The following is a 9,123-nucleotide window of genomic DNA, read 5'->3' as shown; positions in this document are numbered from 1 at the left end:
TCTAAGGCCTGAGCTTTGCATACAGCTTAGTCCAGGGCCGGTGGGCTGCTTCCCACAGCAGGGAATGATTTCTTGGTGAGCAACGGAAATTTCTTTCTGCAACAGTGACAGTTTATGCCGGCCTAAATTATACATAAAAATACATCCTATTGTAAAAGATGCCACTTCCTGCCCAATGAAAGCCTTCCCCAGGTTAAGACGTGTGTCAGTAGTTCCACCTGTCTGCAGTGCTTGCCCTGGCTGCTGCGCTCCGCTCTGGCCATGTGACGCAGCTGTAAATTCAAGTAGCTGCTTGCATTACCAGTGGGGCACAGCACAGCCAGCACGCAGGCGAGCTGGGATGCACTTCATCATTTTATACGTTGCATCTGAGAGACAAAAGCAGAGAGAACCTCGGTGCTAGAGAGCAATTTGTTTCCCTCCTCTGTTTTTCCCCTCTCTCAGCTGGGAAAGGGGCAGCAATGGTGCCAGGGGTGGCCAGGTGGGGTGAGGCCCTGTGCTCAGGGGCTGCAGCTCCAGGTGCATTTGCCCCATCCCTTTGGAGCCCATTCCAGTGATTTAATTCTGCTGTTCAGTGATTAATTCTATTGTTGTTAAAGATGCGTGTCTTAATTTCTCCCCCTGAATTTGCCCAGTTTCATTTTTATTAGCTTTGATTATGCCACTCTAATCTGCTAGAGAGCCCTTTAATATTGAAAGGCTCTAAACTGCCAGAATCCTCACCAGAGCTGGGCTCTTGGTTCAGGAAGCCGCAGCATATGCTCTTTGCAGGAAGGCTTCCCATTCTTTTTCCAGCACTCCTTTTACAAAACCATCCAAACGCAGGTTTGTTCCCGAACACCATTTCTTTCGGAGGGGTGGTCATGCTGCTGAAACGTGAGCATTCCCCTGGGCCGTTCTCCAGGTGTGGGACTCGGGCAGGGTTTGGGCTTTGTGCAGGCTGCCCACGCGCTCCAAGTGAAGAAGAGCACGCGGTGTTGGCTGGAAGAGCGCGTCGGTCTTCTGAATGGCACTGAGTGGTGCCACTGTGGCTCTGCAGATACAGCTGTGTCACGCTGCCATCCAAACCCTCACCTCTCAGCTCCCGCCACAAGGCTGCACTCAGCAGTGACAGCCCCGCCAGGAAGGGAGCAATCCTTTCAAAATGTGAAGATGCATCGCCCCTCTGAAAATAATTTGTACGGAGGAAAAACACACATTAGTGGGATTTGTTGTTTGTATAACCCAGGAACAGTTTTAATTAAACAATAAATCTAGGAAGCAATTAGGCAAAAAGGGGTTGAGGCAGAATTGGTATTTTGAGAGAAAGCTGAGATATTGCAGTTTAAAAATCAGGCAGTCTGTGTGTTCAGCAAGTATCTGCTCCAGCACCTGTGGAAACACCACAGTGTGGTGTTGCATAAATAGATGCCTATCAGGCGAGGAGCTCCATGGGTAGATGTGTAATTATACAACTTAAAAAAAAGCATAATATTTATACTGCAGCCGGGATTGGCTTCAATCATGTGCATAATACATTTATTTGAAAACATCCTAATTATGTGTTTACCTGACAGAAGGAGCCATTACAATTACCCTGGCACATAAAGCCATTTTATAAACCTGCCTGCTTATGCCTTTACCCAAGAGACCTACACCAACTGCACGTTTATGATTATTTATATAAATCCATGAAATATATAAATAATAGCACTGTTAAAGTATATCATCACAGCACTCTGGACTTCTCTTCCTTCCAGATTCTTGTGCAATGCTTTTTTCTCTCGGAGCTTTACAGACCACAGACGTGGAGCTCCTTTCTCACTGCTCACCCCCAGAGCACACACACATGGGTTTGCTGTTTTTTGGGGATGCTGCTGAACTCCCACTATCTCCAAACCTGGGGCACAGAAGCTTTTGGGAGAAAACAAACAAGCGTAAGGAATTCCAACAACTTCACCAAGAGTTGGAAGGAGGGAGCTAAGCGGATCTTGGGCTTGGCGACCTTTGCAACAGCTCTCTAAATAGTGCTCACAGAGCTTAAGTAAAGTCTGGTTCCAATCTGGCTTCATCCTATGCTCTGTCTTCATCCCTTCTCGCTCTTTTTTCTCTTCCTAGACAAAATACTCCACTGTTACTACAGAATGGCCTGGCAGCCTCAGCTGAACATCGCTTCTCCCTCATTAGCGAGGAAATATTGCTTGTAAATATTTTCAGACACAATGTTTTGTTGAATCCTTCCCTGTAACTCATCCTAATCATTAGCTTACAATTTAGACATTTGTAACTAAGATGTGATCATTTACATTTACTCTTCTTCTAGTGGAATATCTTATTTTAAAAATTAAGGAAGAGGGGGAGCCATGGCTCTCCTTTCTGGTTGCGTGTCCTGACAGCCTGATTGCACAATCTGTTATAATTATGCCGTGCCCTGCAGACCTTCAGGGAGCCATCTTATACAGTAGAATGACTGCTAATTGCTATGGGTAAAACCTTGAGCCCATCGAACTCAAGAGCAAAATTTCTACTAATTTCATAGAGTGAATTTCTAAGACTGCCTTCAGAATGATAAACATCAGTATTATTTAATACAGTAACTTAACTGAAAGGAAAACCAAATCTATCATCAATATTACAGAGAAGCTAATAAACTCAGTTTCTTGAATTCTCAAGTTACCTGAAAACTCGAAATCTTTAGGTCATCAGTATTAAAAAAGCAGGATGTCTTAATTTAAACTGACTGAGCCATTTCCTTCTAACGTAATTTCTTATGCCTCTGCAAAATTTTGTGATGGAAAGCTGTATGACACGCCTGTAATTTTTTTTATGCCAAGGCAAAATGGCAGGATGGATTTGCTGAAAGGCTTAAACATGTCATCTGGGCTAAGATTTGAGATCCAGTAGAATTTGTGCAAGGAAACCACAAGGGTAAATGAGATGCAAGATGCATCTCTGCCACGCTAACTGCCTTCCCTTACCATGGCTGTGATGGATGGGAGCTGCACACTGGGGACACTAGGGATGGTCCCTGGTGCCACTGCCGCCCAGCTTCCACTTCCTCATCCTCCAGCCACTCCCAGCTCTACATTTGCCTTTCTGACCGCTAGAGACTTCCTCATGTTTATAGTTTAGTCCCCAGACTTCGAGATATCCAGCCTCTGTTTGACTCTATTTCTGATCCCTGTTGTGGCAATATCCATCCATCTCAGGCCCTCTGTTTATCTCCAGTAGAGACAATACTTGGATGTGTACCTGCATCTATATTCACCCTTCCCTGACTCCATTTCCAGAGCCAACTGATGAATTTACTAAACTGCACACACAATTCCTTAATACGATAGAATTTTAGAGAGGAATTGAAAAAAAAAAACCAAAACAAACAGACCCACGGCCAGAAGTGGGAGAAAACTCTCACCAGCACTGACTCACTTGCATCTTTTTCCTCAATTTCATATTTATTTCAAATCATCATTGCAGTTGGGTTGAGCAGTATTTTTCATCGCCGGAAGATAATCACAAGCCAAACAAATCTGAGATTCAGTACAGATGAACCCAAGATCCTGACTAATCTTCATCATTTTTTAAAAAGACGACTCAGTCAGGATGAGACAAGAAAGCCATGCCTAACGTAATTAATTTTTAAAACCTTTTCTTTTTTTTTTTTTGTAAGTGTATTTGGAATGAAAACAATCCTAACAGTAATATTGGCCCATTACAAGAAATGAGGAAATTGTGAAAGCACAGTTTTTTATTAATCACCATCCTCTGACTTCAGAGGAAAAGATAGACGATGTTGTCACGTTAAATGATGGCGAGACGTAACTAACTCCCGTTGATCACAGAAGGCATTGCCTAGCACCATTTTTAAATCTGTAGTTTAGACAGTTTACATCTGAGAGCTACACGGGAGCCAACAGGAAGCTTTCCAGACAATTGGCATCCATCTTCAGTAAGTTTGGGAATGAAGTTACAGAACTGATGTTGTTTGAGCAGGTGAGGAAGCACGCAACAGGTAGGCGCCTGTGCCCTGACACCACAGCCAGAGAACGGAATGAGTGATGCAGCAACTCAGTGAAGAATTAAAACTGGAAAATATAACTCACCCCCACTGAGTCTATGGAAAATACCGAGCTAATATGACATATTTTTGAATCGCTGACAAGTTCAATTAAAAAAAGTAATAGTCTATTAATACCACCAACAGGAAGGCTTCTAATAGACTGATACCAAACTCTCTCCTTAATAAATCAGAAACATACAAATAAACATGCTAAAAATTGAATGGATTGGATGGTGGCTCTCTGACAGTTCTGACGGCAGTTTGGCAGAGTAATGGTAAATGAGCACTGTGGGACTCGAGAGCCCGAAGGGATCAGTTCCTGGCCGTGCACAGTTTAAAAGTTTTAACAGCGATGAAAGAAGAAACTATGAATTGTTAATCATAAACTTTGTAGATGACACTAAAAATTGTGGAAATACTGGAATGCAGAAGGCCCCGATACCAGATGAAAGAAGACAGTCTGCACCAAAGGCTTGTCTTGGCAAAGTGCCTTCTTCACAGTATGCCCTAAAATAGCATTTGCATTCTCTACCAAAGGCTAAGAATATACCAGAAACCATAAGTTACAATTAATATTTCTTATAATATATACATGTAGAATGTTAGACAGCTTATAGAAATCTAAGAATGTGTGTTCAGTCGCTTGGACCAGACAGGAATGTAGTGGGGCTGCAATACAATGGTGCTTCTCAGCTCCTCAAAGAAGATTTGCAGGCACAAGATTGTGCTTCACAGCCACAAATGCTCCTGTCCTTCATGAAGTTGTCTAATCTCATTCTAAGCCCATTTATATTCCGCAGCATTTTGTGGCACCAAGTCCTACAGTTTTCAGTGAGTATATATTTATGTACATATACAGAGAAGTTCTTCCTATTGTTGGTTTTACACCCATGGCCCATTGCAGCTGGGAGCTTGCCAGTTCCTGTGCAGTGAGAAATAGCAAGCAGTTTATCCTTGATCACCTTCTTTACATCACTCCTGATTTTATAGACTTCTACTGTATCTCTGCAGCATTATGAGATGCGTAATCCTAATCTTTCCTTGTGTGGCTGTCGTTCCCTGAGCTGCTGCCATGCATCTTGGTGCTCTGCTGTTTCCAGCTCTGCTCCTTGCTTTTCAGACAGGACATCAGAACCGTATGCACAGGATGTGGGGTTTTATGGTGACCTCATCTTTTTTTTCTGCTTTGGTCTGTATTCCTTCCTCAGTTATCCTCCTTGCTTTTCTGATCTCTGCCAAACACCAGGATGACATTTCCAGACGTTTCTCTGTGATAACCTTGGAATATTTTCTCTGTGGGGTAACAGTTAACACAGCAAAAGGTGTATCTGAAATTAGATTTGTGTGTTCCCGTTACATCCATTTGCAGAGATCTACGTTGATTTTAATGACTTCTTTTTGTCCATTCATCCTGAACGGTAAGATCCTGCTAATCTCGTCATGGTGAGTTCTCAACCTTTCGCCCTGAATAGCTAGAATCAACAAATTTCATTAATCCAAATGTTCAATCTCTTTCTTCTCCAAATTTCCAGTGGCTACGCTGATAGCATCAGCTTTCATGCTTCTTCCAGTACACTGACATGATCTTTAAGTAAAGAGGGAAGGAAAACGAAGCAAAGGAAATGCACCTGTACTGGCTACACTCTGCAAGAGCTATCAAAGTGGATTAGAAGGCCAATGTGGTGATTTCTTCTGCTCTGTTCTCCACTCTTTTCTGAATATTTCCTAAGGCCACATTCATTTTTAAGACCGATCACAGAATCATTAAGGTTGGAAAAGACCACTAAGACTATCTCGTCCAACCAGCCACCCACCACCAGTATTGTCCTCTAACCACATCCCTCTGTGCTGTATCTCCACATTCCATCAACACCTCCAGTGACAGTGACCCCACCTGGGCAGCCTGTATTGCACATCACCACTCCTTTGGAGAAGAAATTGTTCCTACTATCCAACCTGAAGCTCACCTGGCACAACTTAAGGCCATCACTGCCCATCCTATCACTGCTACCTGGCAGAAGAGGCTGACCCCAATCTCACCACAAACCCATCTCTGTATTGTAGAGAAGATAAGGCCTTCCCTGAGCCTCTTCTTCTCCAGACTGAGCAATCCCAGCTCTCTCAGCTGTTCCTCTTAAGACTCATGCTGTAGACCCTTCACATCTCCACTGTCCTTCTCTGGATATGCTCCAGGGCCTCGATATCTTTCTGGCAGTGAAGAACTCAGAACTGAACACAATACCCAAGTTGCAGCCTCACCAGTGCTGAGCACAGAGGGACAATGCTGACCGGTGAGCTGTTGCTTTCAGGGAACATTCTGACTCCTCAACCCCCTTCCCGATGCTCGCAGCTCATGCAGAGGCCCTGGTTTTATATGTAGTGTTAAGGTTATCCCCCTCCTCCCCCCCTCCCCATGTATTATCTTGAAAATACAAATACTGAATTTCATGTCTGCTGTTTTAAAATTCACCCACTTGGCATTATGTGATCACCCTCCACTCTTTGCAATCAGCTTTAGTTCTGTGTAGCTTCATTGCAGCAGCTTGAATGTTTTTGTACCATCTTCAGGCTGTATCATCTCACTACTCACCCTCCACTTCCAGATTTCTGCAAAGATGTCTCGAGAAACCTGTGTGCCTACAAAGGAGCTAGGGAACCCAGCAAGTGATATTTGCCAGCCTGCTGAGGGTAGGTGGGTGGTGAGGGAGGAAAGCGTTGCCAGTTTCCTGCGCTGGGGAAGAAGGTCCCTCCAACTGGCAGGGCCCCACAGTGTGCCCGCCAGCAGCAGTGGCTGTCACCCCACAGCCACCCCTTCCAGGTGACAAACAGCAAGGAGTCATTTGCTCGGCAATCCAGACTGCTGTGTATAGCACAGGAGCAAGCAACCAATATTTGTTTTAGTATGAGCAATAGTAAACTCATTTATCTGAGAACAAAGAAGGCTGGCTACCAATGGGGAACGAGGACTTTGCAAGCAGTTTCTCTGAGAAGGACTTGTGGGTCTTGGCTGGGAATCGCTTGCAAGGGAGCTGCCAGCCTGGAGCAAGGCCAGAAGGGCTGGTGGAGCTCTGGGTGGAGAAAGAGAGAACCCAAGTGCTGGCCAGGAGATCCCATTGCCTCTGTACTTGGCTGCGGTGTGCCCACTTCGTAATCATACACGATATCATAGAATCATTACTGTTGAAAAAGACCACTAAAGTCATCAAGTCCAACCATCAACTGTGTATTTACATGCAATATAAAGCTTTACTTATTTTTCTGCAAGTACATCTTATATAAAGCTTTACTATTTCCTTTGATAGAGGAATTTCTTCTGATTGCATTTCCTAGCCTGTGAGCGGTGGGCTCACCTACACCTCAGAAATAGCTCAAGGAAGGAAGACAGGATGTCAGCAGGGTGAACAATGAGCAACGTTGAGTTACAGCCTGCTGAGGTGGACAGAGTTTCCAGCAGATCACCACAGGGCTAATACTTAGGCAGAGTATTAATTAACATCTATAGTAATGACTGCAAGGGAGCATTAACAGCGCTGTGAACGCAGCTCATCCCAAAGCTGAGGGTGTTGTAGGAGCCTACAAGGAAGGATAAATAATACAGAAGGGCTGCAAACCTCAGCAATACAGACAGGAAACACTGCAGTAAGTACACCCTGGAAGGACAAGTGTTATTTCAGGACTCATTCAGATCACGGGCAAATGGAATCCTACCTGTCACTTATTCCTGTCTGGCATCCCAAAAGGAGTCTGTTCCAGCCGGTCAGGAGCTCAGGTTCCCAAGGTAGATCTGGTCAGGGCTCCTGCTGGAGGGCTCTGAGCCTTTCAAGGAGCCTTGATGAGAGGCAGCTGTGGGGATGTGGGCTGCTAAGCGCCATGAGCACACCCTGCCTGCACAGCTGTGGTCACATGTGTTTCCTGGGAGTCCCCTTGGGTACTTTTCTGCATATGTGAGCAGTAAGATTCAGCAACCTGACCTTCATGTCCCAAGGCCGTGGGCTGGCACTGCAGGATGCACATGTGTTAGTACAGTGCCGCTTTTGGGGTTGTGGCCAAAGGAGGACAAACTGTTTGGTGTTGGGTCTATGAAGCTTTAGGAAGCCCCACATGTGAGGTCTGGATGACATGTGAAGACAACAGAAATTTGGGGCTGAAGTCAAACCAAAGAAACTTTCCTTAGCAATAATGATGTGTTTCCCACAGCGATACTGATATAATGAGGGACACATCCCCAGTGGCAGTGGTGGAAAGGAGGTGGTGCCTTTGGGAGCACTGTGCAGGGATGAGTTGGGTTGGTCCCCAAGGAGTCTGGGATGGGCCTGTCCCTTCCAGCTGCCCCCGGGATCCCTGGCATGAGCCTGGGACTGACTCAGGCTCTGACCACAGGTTCTCCAGGGGATTCTGCAGATGTTGCCTTTTGAATTGCCTCTTCACCACTATGTGGCAGCACTGGATTTGTCCTCACGGACGCACTACCCAGAACTTGCTTTGGATTTATGGACGTAGTGGTGGGACCTCGGCATCCAAAGGACTGCTGTGGCCAGGCTGCAGGGACTGGTGGCAACGTGGCCTGGTCTCACTGGAGACTGAATGGAGCTGAGGGACGGGGTGACCATGCAGCACACGGCCGTAGCTCCCCATGCTCCTCCTGGCTCGTGATGCTGAATGGCCTCAGCTCTGCTCAGAGCTGTTGAACTGCAAGATTATGTGGTATTAGCTCGGCTCTCACCTGCTCGCCTCCATCTCGCTGCTTTCCAGATATCTGAGCCATTTCTCTCTCCAAGGTTACAGGCTGCCGTGTCTTGGTGCACTCAGCCCACAGCAAAAATATTTCCAGGCTGCTTTGGATGCGTGCCGGTCTGCACTGGGCGCCCACTGGTGACACTGGCACGAATGGCGTTAATTCTTTCTCCATTTAATGAGACTTTAAATGCGGGTGTTGGTCCTATCTCCTGTGGTAATGCCACTAAAATTGTTCCCAATTTTGAAGTTTCATTTTTCTGGCTACTTTCTGAGGCTGTGACTCATCAACCAATTTCTATCCCACACTGAATTCTGTATAACTACTGAGTTTTGATCCAGTTGTTAAG

The 9,123-nt window shown here is 45.4% G+C and overlaps 1 non-coding gene across 1 annotated transcript; it reads left to right on the top strand.

The window, feature by feature from the left end:
* The first annotated feature begins 226 nt into the window (after positions 1 to 226).
* MIR6647 (microRNA 6647) lies at positions 227 to 336 on the top strand. Its single transcript, NR_105514.1, has one exon. It is a non-coding gene; the product is annotated as a microRNA 6647 (primary transcript).
* The last annotated feature ends 8,787 nt before the right edge of the window (positions 337 to 9,123 follow it).

Source organism: Gallus gallus, chromosome 8, assembly GCF_016699485.2.
Source record: "Gallus gallus isolate bGalGal1 chromosome 8, bGalGal1.mat.broiler.GRCg7b, whole genome shotgun sequence".
Taxonomy (NCBI): Eukaryota; Metazoa; Chordata; class Aves; order Galliformes; family Phasianidae; genus Gallus; species Gallus gallus.
This window is presented reverse-complemented; position numbering and strand designations above follow the sequence as displayed.